The 17,110-nt window shown below is 41.7% G+C and overlaps 1 non-coding gene across 1 annotated transcript; it reads left to right on the top strand.

Moving 5' to 3' along the window:
• The first annotated feature begins 14,436 nt into the window (after positions 1–14,436).
• Positions 14,437–14,546, top strand: LOC116894898. The gene has a single exon (XR_004387103.1). It is a non-coding gene; the product is annotated as a U6 spliceosomal RNA (small nuclear RNA).
• Positions 14,547–17,110: the final 2,564 nt, after the last annotated feature.

The raw sequence follows: 17,110 nt of genomic DNA, 5'->3' as shown, positions 1-17,110 counted from the left end.
AGAAAATGTTTTGTTCCCTGCTCAAGAGTTTAAACCCACACACAACACACACACACACACACACACACACACACACACACACATGCATGCATGCACGCACAAGCACACACAAATGCCCTAGGGAGCTTCTTAAACAAAATATGTGTCTGGCAATGACTCCTCAGGAATGTTGAGGACTGGGAGCTCCTATTGAAGCACTGCATTTAGTGCCTGCCTCCAAGATGCCCTTTCAACCTTCCAACAAAGTACTCCATCCTCCTTAATTTACTTACACACTACTGCGGCTCTCCTCTAAAATACAATGAACAAACATCAGTTGTTATAGAAGAACAAGGCTATACATATCCAGTGTGGGAACTGAGAAAGATATAGAGGTAATGGAATTTTTATTATTATTATTTCATAAAAAGGGATGGGTACTTTGACCTCTTCAGACACTAGATGCATTAGACAAGGTTGGAAAATGGGGACTGAAGATCTCAGCCGACACCAATGGCTGGAGACTTGCATGCTTTCCTGAATCTCCTAATATCGTGCAGAGGATCTAAATGGCCTAGAAGCTTTGAGAACAACCAGAAAATGGGGTCAGGAGACCTGTATTCTGGGCAATGACATGTTATATGACCTCGGGTCACAATTTTCTCATCTGGCTACAATAGTCAGGAGCCAGTTTATAGATTTACAGATATTAAGTTCCTGTTTCTCATGATCCACTATTTTTTAGTTATGCATTTCTTATGTCTTTCCTTGATCACACCTTCAACGTTCTTTATACCATGCTTCAAGCTCTAGCTTCAAAAGGATTTATAGTTCCAAAGACTCTGCAAACCTCTCTAAACTCGTTACTTTCAATCTCAATACTCAACAGTTCATGGCGGTATTGTATCAGCTTGTATGCAGTGCCCAGACATTAGTAAACAAATACTATTATTTGCTCTTGGTGTTCTTTCTCCAAAATATCCTTTGTAGTCATTGCTTTCTTATAGCTTTATTTCAACATTTATAGCCTTGACACAAATCTCTAAGAATATATTTTTAAAATTTCTATTATGTGTTATTTATGTTGTGTGTATGTGCACATGCCTGCATGCCACAAGTGTGATCAGAAGTCCTAAGAGAAGCTGTGGAAGTGGGTTCTCTCACTCCACCATGTGTGTTTTAGAGATCAAGTTCGTGTCAAGCAGAGCAGCAACCTAAGCCCCCTTGCAGCCACCAATAAATTGTCTTTATTGTCTCCAAATAAAAGTGAAGTGTTTTAGGTGTTCATTAGGTTCTATGCGAGCAAGTGTGTTGGGTATATGCAGGGAATGCTTGGTGGTTGGTTGAATCTGTTGGTTGCTTCAGTTGATGAGGTAAAACAATAATAGACTATGAGCTATGGTGTCTGCACCAAAGCCAGTTCTTTACTACTTCAAGGATATCGTTGTAAAGTTGGGTTTTTTTCATATACTATTAGAGACAACTAAAATGGGGATGTTGCCTTTTTCCCCTTAACACGAAGTCATCTGGAATAAACTATATGATGATACTTTAACTTCCAGCTATAAGAAAACTTCCCATACTCCAGGTCTAGCAGTACAGGCTTGTGAGTCCAACTGCTGCTCAGGCAGGCTAGAAGCTAGAAAGTCACAGGTTTCAAGGTTTGCCTGGTCTCTATAGCAAGTTCATGGACACTCAGAGACATTCTACAGCACAAGGGGGAAAGGAAGGGGCTTGAGTAAGGATGGCACGGGAAATAGCTCAATGTTAGAAATGGTTTTATCAGCCTCTGGTCCTATGGGCAATGCAGAGTCAGGCTGGGGATTAGGAAATAAAGTCTGTCCGCATGATTGCTATATCCTGCTTCAGATATAAAGAGATGCCAGGTCAGATGACTTTAAAGCTTGATACTTGGGCTCTTTCTGGGATTCAAAATAGTTGTAATGGGATTCTCTTTGTCTAAACAAAACAGCCAAAGAAAGCAGCCCAGACTCACACTACTCCAGACCAGCTCCTCTGGGTACAGAGAGTGGTGACCGGTGTATTTTGCTTGTGAGAATTGGAGGATGAAGTTCATGGTTTTCCTCTCACTGTTTCCAAGGCTGAAGCCCAAGTAGAGAAAGCTGGGTCTCAAGACTCATCGTGTCCCCAAACTAGCCTCCTGCAGCAGCATCCTATGATCAATGCATGTGGTGATTGTATCTACAGATGATCTGGTTATGGCTGAGTCACAGTGACTGGTAAGCTCTTTGGATCGGAACTCCAGGCTTCTTTCCTGTGACCATCACAATTGAAAACATATAGCTAGTGCTCAAAAATGACCTGTTCAGCTTTTTGTGACAAAAGACAATCGTTCTTAGACAATCCACATTTGCCCATCAAGAGTGTCTCAGCCATCAATCTAGACCACAAAAGCCTCTGAGGACAAGGACTGCTTTATTGGGTAGATCATCTGCACAACCCTAGGTGGTGCTAGACACAATGAAGGATGACAAGAAAGTCTCAAGTTTTACTAGAACTTTCAGGATGCCTATGCTGAGAGCTACCCTCCCCTCTTCCTCAGTAACACACAGAAATATATGTATTTCTCTCAATGATCACTGGACTCCCAAATACTGCAAGAATTTATCAAAAGGCTATGAACTGCAGCCAATACTCTTGGTCAGGAATGGACAACATTCAGTCCCACCTCTTCCTACTGCCAGTTTCTGTAAGTAAAGATTTACAGAAACACAGTATGCCTATTTGTTTACACAGGGTCGATAGCTTCTTTCCGACTGCAATAACGGAGCTGAGTAGTTACAACCATCTGGCTTACAAAGCCAAAAATGTTTACTTTCTGGCATTTCACAGAAGAAACTTGCTGACCTCTGCTCCAGTTTAAACTGCAAGACTGCAAGCGCCTCTGGCTTTGAAAAGGGGGAAGGGAAGGATTCCCAAGCTCAGGAAATAATACTATTTCATGATACTTTATTAGTGGGAAATATTCTTGATACATTCTATAAGAACATAGAAAAGCATGCGCACAACATTCTTCTCCACTTAATTCTCTCAACAGCTGGATGAAGTAAGCAGGGAAATTAGAGCCTTGTTTCATAAATGGAGGAAAAAAATTAAGTAGCATGTGCTGCAAGAAAAATTATTTTAAAAAGGAATTGTGTCTCTTGCCAATAACATGATCACAAGTAAAAGGTCATCCTAAGCTACAGTTTAAGTTCAAGGCCAGCCTCAGCAACATGAGACCTTGTCACAAGTAAAAAAAAGAATCAGAGAAAAAGAGAGAAGATGAGAGAGAAAGGGGGAGGAAGTAAAGAAAGAAATTTACAACTGGGACCAAATCTGTTTTTTTTTTTTCATGACACTCAGTAGTTGAAAAACAAAACAAAACAAAACAAATGACAACAACAAAAATATCTGCCCCCATCCCTCTTTTTCACCTATCTGGCTGATTTCTGGAGGTCTCCAATGGCTAGTTTTGGAGACTTCTGCTTCCTACAGTTCTCATATCAGAACTATACTGCTACTTAGTTTACTTCGTTTAAACTTCACAATAGTCACAAATAATATAAAATACTTCAGTGTGACTCTAACCAAGCAAGTGAAAGATCTGTATGACAAGAGCTTTAAGTCTTAGAAGAGAGAAATTGAAGAATATCTCAGAAGATGGAAAGACCTCCCGTGCTCATTGATTGGCAGGACTAATATTATAAAAATGGTCATCTTGCCAAAAGCAATCTACAGATTCAATGCAATCCTCATCATAATTCCATCTCAGTTCTTCATAAAGTTAGAAAGAGCAATTTGCAAATTCATTTGGAATAACAAAAATCCAGGATAGTGAAAACCACCCTCAACAATAAAAGAACTTCTGGGGGAATCACGATCCCTGACCTCAAGCTGTATTACAGAGCAATAGTAATAAAAACTGTGATATTTGTACAAAGACTGGCAGGTAGATCAGTGTAGAATTGAAGACCCAAAAATGTAACCCACACACCTATGGTTATGTGATCTTTGACAAGGGAGTTAAAACCATCCAGTGGAAAAAAGACAGCATTTTCAACAAATGGTGCTGGTTCAATGGAGGTCAGTATGTAGAAGAATGCAGATCAACCCATTTTTATCACCCTGTTCAAAATTCAAGTCTAAGTGTATCAAGAACCTCCACATAGAACCAGAAACATTCAAACTATTGGAAGAAAAAGCAGAGAAGAGCCTTGAACACATGGGCACTGGGGAACATTTCCTGAACAGAACCCCAATGGCTTATGCTCTAAGATCAAGAATCAACAAATGGGACTTCATAAAATTGCAAAGTTTCTGTAAGGCAAAGGACACTATCATTAAGACAAAACAGCCACCAACAGATTGGGAAAAGATCTCTACTAATCCTACATCTGACAGAGAGCTAATATTCAATATATACAAAGAACTCAAGAAGTTAGACTATAGAGAATCAAATAATCCTGTTAAAAATGGGGTACAAAGATTAAACAAAGAATTCTCAACTGAGGAATATCAAACGGCTGAGAAGCACCTAAAGAAATGCTTAACATCCTTAGTCATTGGGGAAATGGCAACCCTGAGATTCCACCTCACACCCAGTCAGAATGGCTAAAATTAAAACTCAGGTTACAACAGATGCTGGGATGTCGAGAAAGAGGAACATTCCTCCATTGTTGGTGGAATTGCAAGCAGGAACAACCACTCTGGAAATCAGTCTCAGAAAATTGGACATAGTATTACCTGAGGACCCAGCTATACCACTCCTGGTCATTTATCCAAAAAAAGCTCTAACATACAACAAGGACGCATGCTACACTATGTTCACAGTAGCCTTATTTATAATAGCCAGAAGCTGGAAAGAACCCAGATGTCTCTTAACAGAGGAATGGATGCAGAAAAATGTGGTACATGTACAGAAAACAATTTTGAAGCAATAGCCTCCAGAGTCACAGGATCTGGGTGTAAAGGGCCAGATAAGCAAGTCTGGGTCCTTCTGGAGCCAGGAGTCACCTGGAGAATGTCTAGCACAGAGACTGCCAACCCCCAGCAGAGCTGATTTGGTTGCCAGGCAAAGCCCGAGTGGCTGCTTACATTTCTAGCCCATTCCCCGGCAATGCTGATTCTGTTACAGCACTAAGAGAGCCATGCTGTGGTTTGGAGTCTAGATTATAGGAGAACTTCAGTGATGTCAATAGGCCAGGAATTGTCCCATTCAGAGCCTCAAAACACAGATTCCGATTTGTTAATTCTAAAGGAAAAGCCTAATTAGGGTTTAGAAAAATTTTTCTTCACTTACATTCTCTCCTACCCAAATATATAGACTGCTAAATTTTTCATAAATATGAGATCAACTCCATTGGGATAACAGAATAGCAGAAGGCACTTTGTTTCACCTAGCAGCAAGGTTCTACCTGCACATTTTCTTCCATGTGTACAATGACTTCAGGTATGAAGAAAGAGTGGGCTTGGGCTTATAACCCACTTCCATAACCATTCTCTTATCACTGGAGGCACCCGTGGTATAAATATCAACACTATATAGGGAGGGCTAAAACTTTAATTTTTTTCAAACCTGATTTTTAATCCTGGTTCTTAAAGGCTTTAATCTCCCTTGTAGCCAACCACCCACCAGAGGTAGTGGAAAAGAAAGGATATGGGGGAAGTGGACCTGTTTAAAAAAGTTCTTTGGAGCAACTCCAGTCTGTGTTGTCTGGAAATCAACAGTTCGGTTCACAGGTCAGCAGCAGCAGCATCTCCATCCACTCGAAAATATTTCATGTATATACCAGCAGTTCAATTCAGTAGAGTCCAGTTGACAGCAATGGTAACATGACCTAGCAGAGACAGCCAGGCCTCAGTCTTGGCCCAAATCAGCAGGAGAGACCGGAGGGATGCCAGGAGAAGTTAGTTCTTGGTTGTGCTTCTTTCGGTGAAGCAAAGATCAGAGAAAACTCAAGGCCAACAGTGCACAGCTAGCTCTCTAAGCAAGTCTAGCTCCGCCTCTCACTGTTTGTTGAGTCCTATTTATACCCTCCAAACATCATGTGCCCTCCAAGTGTCTTGGCTCAGCTCATGAGTCTGTCTCAGCTAATATCACTCTGCCAATGAACCTGAGTCCTAGGAAGCAGCAAGAAACTGCAGCACACCACCAGAAATCTTTTGGTGACTTTCTCTCTATGGAGTCCCAACAAATGCAGGTCAACTGTGCAATGTAAGGCAGACAAATACTTGTGTGCTGTTAGCAAAGAATCCTTCATCATGCATCCTTTCATGTGCTTGCTTTAGCAGAACATCCTCTCATCAGCTAAATGTTCCTTCATAGGTTTCATCCAGAAAAAAAAATCCAACTGACTTTCTAAAGAACCCTTAAGTTTCTACTTCAGAGGACAGTCTTTAATTCTATAACACAGTTTCAAATGTAGAAGCACGGTCTCTCTCAAGAGAGATACTTCTGGAAGGAATTCCTACCCCATGCACTGAAGCCTGGGTGTCCCCAGGAAACTTTGATTCTTTTGGCATTACTCGAGCAATACGGTAAGTGCTAAGATCAATTAAAAAAATTGTACTAACATTTTTTGGCCCCCAACTATTTTCCAATGATATTTCTGACCTCCTTTTTTGCTTGCTCATTTTCTCAAGGCACTCAGCTGTCTGCTAGTGTTCTCTGTGCTTCCTGATACTCTTTGTTTTGTTTTTTAATTCTAAGAATCCCCACTCCGGCACCTGGTATTGGAAAGCATTTGTCTATGAGATCTTTCTTGTTCTAGTATGCTCTATGACACAAGACACTAACCACTTTAAATTGTTGTTCCAGAGATATTTGGACAAAAGAATCCTTCTGGAGTGAACCCACACAGGATCACTGTGGTGGTTTGAATATCCTTGGCCCAGGGAGCAGCACTGTTAGGAGGTGTGGTCTTGGTGGAGGAACTGTATAATCCAGTCTACTCCTAGCAACCTTCAGATGAAGATGTGTAACTCTCAGCTCTTCCTGCACCCAGCCTGCCTGGATGCTGACATGCTTCCACCTTGGAAATAATGGACTGAACCTCTGAACCTGTTAGCCAGCCCCAGAGAAATGTTGTCCTTATAAGAGTTGCCTGGTGTCTCTTCACAGCAATGAGACACTAATGAAGACAGTCACATTCCATAGACTCTGGGTGTTGGTCCACTGATGCTGTCCATATACTGCTCCTGGAGGAATAGGAATCAAGCAATCAACAGTATAAAATGCCTTTGCTATGCTAGGACTTGAGAGATACAGGGAGACAAATAGCATATTCAAGACCAGCCTGGCAGGGATTACATAGTGAGACCAAATCTCAACAAATACAACAAAACCATTTAGAAATCCCACTGCAGTGAGGAATACGATATCCTTTAATACAGAGCCAGGGCCCTCATTCATGAAACTGGAACAGATATTAGTTCACAAATAAGTAAAACCTTGGACACATCTCAGCTCTTTTTTTTTTTTAATTTTAAAAATTTTTTATTCTTATTCTTTAATCTTTTTTCACAGTCTAGTTGCCATTTCCCTCCCACTCTTACCACTCCCCATCCCACTCTCCCTTCTCCCCTCCCCTCCTCCCTCCCCATCTCACTCTCCTCCCCCTCCCCTGTCTCCAAGAGGACATCCCCAACCCTACCCCCCACACCCCACCAGGCCACCCCACTCCCTGAGGCCTCAAGTCTCTAGAGATCTAGGTGCATCATTTCTCTCACTGAGGGCAGCCCAGGCAGGCCCCTGCTGTGTACTCCTCAACACTCAGACAGCACCCACCTTCAAAGTCTTCTTCTGGGCCGGACACGGCAATTCATATCTGCAGCCCCAGTACTCAGGAGGCTAAGAAAAGGAAGATTACCACAGTTTTCAGGCTTGCACAGGCAACATAGTAAGCCACCCTGAACTACAAAATGAGTCCTTGTCTCCAAAACACTAATTGAATTGATTTAAATTTAAAATAAAGTTTGTTTTACATAATTCTTCTCCTAAAGGTGTCCTGATCCCCTTCTCCCTCTAGCTTTGAAATAAAGATGATATAACTTTTACTCATTTGGGTTATTTTTTTTAAATTGATGTATTCACATCATATGAGCTTTGACCTACCTACTGATATTCACTATTCTGTATCTTCAGAGGAATTTATGAAAATACTGAGGTGTTGTTAGAGGATGACAGATCCACCTCAAATCTCATATCTACCTCTGGTAAGCTCTATAGCTTTAGGGTAACTCCAAGCCTCTGAGGATAGTACAGCTGGTCATGGTGACAAACTCCTGGAATCACAGTACATGGAAACTCATGAGGCAGGAGTTCCAAACAAGCCTTGATATAATTCTTAATATTTTGAGGAAGTCCCAGAAATAAATATGATGCACATAATACCTAATAAGTGAGAAAATCAGCATGAGGTGAAGTTAGTGTATATTTGTATATTCCACTTGTACATTACTAATGTATACTATTCTATATCCCTTCTGTCAATTCGTAACATCATTGGGAATAAAAGCTCTGGAAAGAAGCCTTGCATAGTAGTACATGTCTTTAATCCCCCAAACAGGTAGATCTCTTAGTTTGAGGCCAGCGTTTACTATACAGTGAGAAACAAGTCCTCCAGGGCTATTATAATGAAAACTTGTAGGGGAGGGAGGGCAAGACAAAGGAAAAAAGAAAGAAAGAAAGAAAGGAAGGAAGGAAGGAAGATTGAAAAGGAAAGGAAAGAAAAAGAAAAGAAATAATGAGTAAATTTATCTTGATAGCCCTCAAACAGCAAAAAGTAGTCAATATTTTAATTATTTATTTACTTTACATTCCAATCCCTGCTTCCTCTCCCTCCTCTCTTCCCAGTCCCTCCCTCTTACCTCACCTTCCCCCAATCCACCCCTTCTCTCCTCCTCAGAAGAGGGGAGGCCTTCCATGGGTATTAACCAGACTTGACATATCAAGTTGCAATAAAACTAGGGGCATCTTCTTCTTTTGAGGTTAGACAAGCCAGCCCAGTTAGGGAAAGGGGATCCAAAGGCAGGCAATAGTCAGTGACATTCCCTGCTTCTATCTTAGGAGGCCCAGATGAAGACCCAGCTGCACAATGGTTACATCTGTACAGAAGGCCTGGGCCCATCCAGGGCATGTTCTCTGCTTGGCAGTTCAGTCTCTGTGAGCCTCTATGAGCCCAGATTAGTTGATTCTGTTGGTTTTCTTATGTCTTTGAGCCCTCTCGTTCCTTCAATCCTTCCTCCTGCTCCTCCTCAGGATTCTCCAAGTTCCATTTGATGTTTGGCTGTGAGTCTCTGCATCTGTCTCCATCAGCTGCTGGGTGAAGCCTCTCTGATGACAGTTATGCTAGGCTCCTGTCTGCAAGCCTAGTAGAGTATCAGGAGTGGGCTCCCTCTCATGACATAGCCAAGCTGGGCCAGCCACTGGTTAGCCTTCTCTCAAATTCTGCTCCATCCCTATCCCTGAACATCTTGTAGACAGCACAAATATATGAGTCTAAATTTTGTAGCTCCATTGGTTTCCCAATCTCTCCATTGGAAGCCTTGTCTGGTTACAGGAGATGGCCCAGTTCAGGCTCCATATGTCCATTGCTAGGAATCATAGATATGGTTACCCTTATAGATCCTGGGAGTTTCTGATGTCCTAGGTTTCTAGTTCATTCCAGAGAACCACCCCTAATATAGTTGTCTCGCTGTTTGTCCTCCCCTCATCTTATCCCTTCTGTTCCAAGTCCCACCCATCACTCACCTGTGTGGAGTTGGTCTGCTGCTGAGTATATAAATGCTAAATTCTTTTTTTTATTGGATATTTTCTTTATTTACATTTCAAATGTTATCCCCTTTTCTGGTTTTCCCTCTAGAAGTTCCCTAATCCATCTTCTACCCCTGCTTCTATGAGGGTGCTCCCCCAACCACCCATTCCCTCCCACCACCACCCTCCCCTGCCCTGGCATTCCCCTACACTGGGGCATCAAGTCTTCATAGGACCAAGGGCCTCTCCTCCCATCGATGCCTGACAAGGCCCATCCACTGCTACATATACAGCTGGAGCCATGGGTTGCTCTATGTGTACTCTTTGGTTGATGGTTTAGTCCGTGGGAGCTCTGGGGTGTCTGATTGGTTGATATTGTTGTTCTTCCTATGGGGTTGCAAACCCCTTCAGCTACTTCAGTCCTTTCTCTAACTCCTCCACTGGGGATCCTGTTCTCAGTTCAATGGTTGGCTGTGAGCATTCACCTCTGTGTTTGTCAGGCTCTGGCAGAGCCTCTCAGGAGACAGCTATATCAGGTTTCTGTCAGCATGTACTTCTTGACATCTGCGGTAGTGTCTGGGTTTGGTGACTATATGTGTGATGGATCTCTAAATGCCAAATTCTAGACCCCAAGATTCACTTGCCCCCTGAGGTGCAAATTCTCAAGTATTCCAGTTTTTGTTGTGTAAATTCTGCTCCCCAATTTAAAGATTTTGGTTAAATGAAAGTGGTTACACTGGGAAGGACAGAGGTAGGCAGGCAGAACTTTGGTTATAGGGTTGGGGGTCGCAGGTAGAGACCATGAGGAGAGAAGGAGGAAGAGGAGGAGGGGGAAGGGAGATGAGGAGAAGGAAAAAGAAAGACAGAGAGAACAGGAGGTCTCCATTAGACTTGATGGACCAGGCACAGGTACCTGAGTGAAATGTCTCCTGAGGACAGACTTCTGGAGCAGAAACAGCTGGGGCCAGACTCAAACAGCAAGTACTTGGGAGCACAGCCGGAAATGAGCCAGCCTAGCTTTAGAAAAATAGACTAGGGGTAATTATTCCAGTAATTGTGCTAAAGCTGACTTTGAAAATCCCTAGAACTCTGCCTCAATTATTGGGGCTTAGCCCTATTACTAACTAATAGAGTTATTAAATAAAATGTCTAAATACCCTTTACATTTGGCCCCAAAGCCCTACCTAGCTCTATTTTCCCCAGTAATTCTGCTAAAAATGGAATAAGTAAATCTAGTGGGCCTCAGCCTTGGTTATTGGGGGTTGGCCAGGTCATATTAAGAACCTAATAGAGTTAATAAATAACTTTTAAAGCAATACTCATCCAGGTTCCTTCCTCCATCCCAATGTCTAATCTATTTCCCCTTCTCAGAGCAATTCAAGCGTACCCCATTGGGCCCTCCTTGTTACTTAGCTTTTCTTTGGGTCTTTGTTTTCTAGTATGGTTATCCTATACTTTATGGCTCATATCCACTCATAAGTGAGTGCATACCATGTTTGTCTTTCTGGTGTGGGTTACCTCACTCGGGATGATTTTTTTTCCTAGTTCTTTCTATTTGCCTTCAAATAGTATTGAGGTCCTGTGTGGTTGTACAAACCTGTAATCCCAGCACTCAGCATGGTGATGCAAGAGGATCAAGATCACATTTGAAGCCAGCCTGGTTTACACAGAAGGCTTCAGGCCATCGGGGAACATACAGGGAAAGTCTCTCTTTAGCAAATACATACTAAGCCCTCAATGCATGGCAGGCACTCTTGTATGTGTTGAGGAGCTATAAGGACTGAGAAATGCAGAACAGAGGGAAAAAGCTTCCAAACACATTTATTTTTAGTAGGTATATAAAAAGATAGTTTCGGAGATTAGAATTCAGGAAATAAATTTACGTACATATTCTCAACCAAAATGGAAAGCTGTTGCTATATCAGGTAAGTTAATAACTTATTGTTAATACTTCTCTTTGTAGTATTTATTTATCTCATAAGTACGTGCTTGAGTGTGTGTATGTGCATTACGCGCATTCAAGAGCCAACAGAAGTCAGAAGAGGGCATCGTTAGAGCCCCTAAAACTGGAGCTGCAAGAGGTAGTGATCCTTCACCTGGGTGCTTTCACCTGGGTACTTTCACCTGGGTGGTGGGAATAGAACCTTGGTTCTCTGCAAGCACAGCTGGCGCTCTTAACTGCTGAGGCATTTCTCCTGTCTCAATATTCACTTCTTTAAAATTGTCTTGTTTTTTCTATTTTTTGAATTGGTGTAACTCCAGCGAGAGAGTCATAGACAACGTTATTAAGACACTTGTTTATGTTTATGTATATTTTTCTGTGCACCATCTATGCATAGGCAGCTACGGAGGTCAGAAGATCTTAGGTCCCCTTGGAAAAACTGGAGTACCAGGCAGTTGTAAGATGCTTGATGTGGGTGATGGGAACTGAACCGTTCCTCTACAGGAGCAGTAAGAACTCTTAATTACTCAACCATTTCTCCAGGCACCCCCACCCCCAGCCATAGACCATTTAAGGTTTTACTTTGGTACATAACTGACTTGATTTAGGTGACCTCTTATATTCTCATTTATTGATAAATCCTATGTAACTGCCATTTTTTTCTTATGTGAGCAAACTTCTTATGTACTTGTCTTCAGCTCCCTGTGCATGGGAGTCAACTTTCTCCAGAAGCTAAGTCTCTAGTTCAAATATAGTTAGTGAAACTCAACTCTGCACCAGACATTTGGCATCTAACACAGGATAAAAGGTCCCAGCATTGTAAATGTAGGAAGGGTGGGGGCATTCCAATGACCTCATACTTTCATGGAATGAATAGGTTTTTCCGAGATAACAGCTATTTTGAAACATACCAGCCACAAGGGAAGGACAAATTTCAGAAAATCAACACCCCCAGTACTACTCATTCAATCACAGGCCTCAGGGCCCCGAGAAAATCATCTTGTTAAACCATGGCTTCAAATGCTCTGACATTATGCAAAGATGCATTGCTATATCCCCGAGAGGTGTCTAGAAAGTCAGAAACATAGTCATGATTTTAATCATATTTGCAATCAGCATAGAGATGTGTCAAGGGGTTCTTTCTTCTCCCTCAACACCACTGTGTACGAGAGACAACAGCAGCCTCAGATATTGCCTGCACTTCTTCTTGATGGGGCCCTATTGACAATAGAATGTCCTTTCTGTGTTTATTTTTTTATTAGCTCAATCAACACAAAATGTAAGCAACAGTAGACACAAACCTCGTTTTATGTGTGCAAGGGAGTGATCACAGCTGTCCAGGGAGTCATTTCTAACATCTCACGACCCCAAAGAAATAAAGAGACAGTGGTACAAGTGCCAAGCCCTTCAGTCTTCTCCACCCTGCACAAAGTCCTCATAAAATTTTCTCCCAGGCTGTTTGCAGACAAGAGAGATCGCACAAGTGTTATCTAAATCAAATTCAAACCCACTTATTAGATTTTAAAGGCCAGTACTTAAAGTCATCATGTACTTATATCTGAATCTCAAACAGATCTCAGAGGAGGAGGTAGGGTATCCTGGGCCAGGCATGATGGCATACTTCAGGAGGCCTGTGCAAAAGAATCAAAGGTTTTAGGCAGTTTTGACCAAAAAAATCATTTCTAATTCTAATAATTTTATTTAGGGTATAATTAATTTTAGTATCAAGGAACTTCCTGTGGTCACCAACTTCTGTTTGTTTTTCAGAACTTGGAAATCAAAACTAAACTTTTCTATTAACAGAGAATATACTTGAGTGAGACTCCTTTGTATTGGGAGAAATCTTGCATGTAATTAATTGTAATGAAAGCAGCATAGATAGAATAAGAAGCTGAAGGGGTTTGCAACCCCATAAGAACAACAATACCAACCAATCAGAGCTCCTGGGGTCTAAACCACCATTCAAAGAGTACACATGGACAGACCCATGGTTTCAGCTTCATATGTAGCAGAGGATGGCCTTGTTGGGCCCCAATGGGAGGAGAAACCCTTGGTCTTTCCAAGGCTGGACCCCCCAGGGTAGGGGAATGCCAGGGTGAGGAGGCGGGAAAGGGTAAGTGGTTGGGTGGGGGGAAGGGGATAACATTTGAAATGTAAAATTAAAAATCCAATAAAAAAGATTAAAAAAAGAATAAGAACCTTTAAATTGTCTAAATCCGTCCATCTTGCTATTGAAGGAATGTTCATGGACTACTTACCTTTTTAGGCCCTTGGAGGTAGAATCTGAGGAAGGTGCTGTTCAGGTGAAAGATCTCTTAACTCTTTGTGTTCCTTCCCCCTTTTACTTCAGTTTGCCCCAAACACCAAGATATTTCTTTTAATCCAAACCAGTTTCTTAAATTTAAATATTTCTGATCCCTTAGGACAACTAAACATGATGTTGTCACTATAATTCCCACCAGGCTTCTCTCTGAGGGAGGATTCCAACTTCTGGACAAAGGTGAGGGTGATACCTCTGCTCTGGCCTGTGATGGTACCAAGTTTCTGTGTCTCAGGACTTGTCGCTGTCCTGAACTCTTTCCCTCACTGGACTGTGAGTCCCTTGATAAAATGAACTGTTTTAATTACCTTGAAACTAGTGGAACCTGATACCACACTTGTAACAGAAAGAACCCTTGTTAAATATCTGTGGGACCTGGGGTTTTCAGTACTATAGTATGCGCTTAGCTTGGTCTGCCCCACAGAAGGCAAATAAAATGTTTTATCCATTTCAGCAGCACATACCCAAAAACTGGAATAACACAGAGAAGATCGGTATGGCCTCTCTGCAAGAATGACATACAAATTCATGAGCAGGCCTGCTTTTACAGGAAACAAGGCAGGCTCAGGAAGACAAACGCCAGAGTCCAGCGCGATGACTCAGCAGGCAAAGGCACCTGACAATCTGATGTTTGATGTCTAGGACCTACATGCTGCAAACAGAGAACCAACTCCTACGAGTTGTCTTCAGATCTCCACATAGGAGCTATGGGAGATGCGTATGTACATGTGTGTACACACATACAAAACAAACAAGTACATAGATAAATGTAAGACAAACATTGCATTTTCCTCTAATATGCAGAACCTAAATTTTTATGCGGATGTTTATTACATAGGTGTGTTTGTAGCTCATGAAACTAGGAAGAGAGGAAGACATCTAGCATGTAGGAACAGTGATGGAGTGCATAGAATAGGGAAACTGAAGTGGGAGCTACCTGGGAGTAGGAAGAGAGCCAGGTAGGTGCAAAGGGACATGGGACACCACTGATGCTGGCCGTGGATGAGAACAAAGCATAATTGAAGATATATGAAGATGTTATAGTAAAGTTCATCGCTTTGTGCTTTAACTTGAAAAATGATGCAAAACGTGAACACTTTTCTTTCTAAAAGGCAAAATAAACAAAGCAACAAAAAACAGATCGGGAGCCAATGAAAGGTCTGAACAGGTAAAAGTGTTTGCCACTTGGGCCTGATGACCAGAGTTCAAGTGGCACCAGCCATGGTGGAAGGAGAGAAGTGAGTCCTGAAATTCATCAACTCATCCTCTGATACTTACAGACACCTTCAGGTACACATCACCATCCCTAACACACACACACACACACACACACACACACACACACACACAGAGAGAGAGAGAGAGAGAGAGAGAGAGAGATGCACAGACACACACACACACACACACACACACACACTAATGGAAGTAAGTTAAAACATAAATAAGCATGGTATTATGTATCTCAGAGCAGCCTTGAGTGCTCTGCATACCTGAGGATGACCTTGAGTTTCTGAATCTCTTGTACTAACCTCTAGAATGCTGGGATTACAGACATGGGCCACTCTGTCTAATATACGTAGCATAGACACTGAGTTTGTGCATATTAGGTGAGCACACTACCAACTGAGATACATACCTAGCCAAAGGTGGGGGGGATAGTTAAATAGTTAAAATGTCATTATAACATTTCTTCTTCCTTGTGCTCTCTCTAATCCTTCCCATTTATCATCCCTTGCTCTCTCTCAAATTCATGGTCTCCTTTTCTTTAATTGTTGTTGTTGGTGGTGGTAGTGATGTGTGTGTTTCTAAATACACAAACGTGCCCCATTCTGTATGTATAATGTTACTTGTATATGCACAATTTCAGGGTTAACCACTTGGCATTGGATAACCAATTTTGCAGCTCTTCCATGGAGAATACTATTTCTCCTGCTCTCACACTGCTTAGTAGTCTGTAATTCTTCATCTGGGTTGAGGCCTTACAAGAGAGATTTCCCTGTTCCACATTAGAGGGTCTATTGCTGCCGTTCTTGTACTCTACAACACAATTCCTGCACCTAAGTCTCAGGGCCCCTGGTGGAAGAAATATCAGAAAGATTACAAAAGTAAAGATGCTTTCCAGAAGCATCATTCACCCTGTGCTTGGCTTGCCTCCTTAGTGTGTCACTTTCAGAATCAAAACTATTCCTGGTCAAGAAACAAAATCCCTAATGGACTCAGATGAGAACTGGTAGCCAAAATCAGGTTTCAATACAAGAGAAGACACAGGAGGAGATCAGAGCTGGCTGTGTGAGGGTTCACACCCAGCGGCATGAATGTTCATGACCAATCATGGTCATTTATCCTTTATACCAGATGACTGTTAATCCTGTGTCATGGTCAACTACTCATCTTTCCACATAGAGCTGACCATGTTTAACCTCTGGAGAGTCGGTCTTGTTTAAATCGGGCATCTCATTTGTTTTCTTATCTGTTCCTCATGTGCAAATTAGTTGATTCAGTAATAAAATATGTAGAACCTTTCCAGGAGGACAAAACAAATCAAAAGGAGTGAACTTTTCTTTCCTGGAAAGTTAACCCACTAAACTGTTAGGGACACTGAGTTTAGCATGGTGCTAGGGTTATACAAACATTGCAATCGGTTGAATACTGAGAGAAGGGTATATGCAAAAACCCTTTTTTTCGATTTTGGCCATTTCTGTGAATCTCAAATAATTTCTACAGAAAGAACATTTTTAAATATGTCTAAATAAAATAGCTTCATGTAACATTAATTTCCTATAAATTATTCGAGATATTAGCATAATTTAAAAAAATTAAAATCAGTTCTCCTGTTTTCTCTTGAAGGAGAGTGTGTCACATATTCTGATAGTCTCCTAGAAAAAATGTAGATAGCAATTAATACACCCTTCCATCTGGCTGTCCTGAAAGACACTTGTAGACCTTTTTTTTTTTCTCTTTTTGTGTAAAGCTGGATATGATGCACATGCCTGTAATCCCGGTACTTAGGAACTACAGGCTGGAGGATCCAGAGTTCTGCACCAGCCTCAACTGTGTACTAAGTCCACAGCCAGGATGGGCTGTAGGATGGGCTAAATGACTATCTATATCT

The sequence above is a fragment of the Rattus rattus genome, chromosome 2, assembly GCF_011064425.1.
Source record: "Rattus rattus isolate New Zealand chromosome 2, Rrattus_CSIRO_v1, whole genome shotgun sequence".
Lineage (NCBI taxonomy): Eukaryota > Metazoa > Chordata > Mammalia > Rodentia > Muridae > Rattus > Rattus rattus.
The sequence above is the reverse complement of the archived record's forward strand: the minus strand, read 5'-3'. Positions and strand labels throughout refer to the sequence as shown.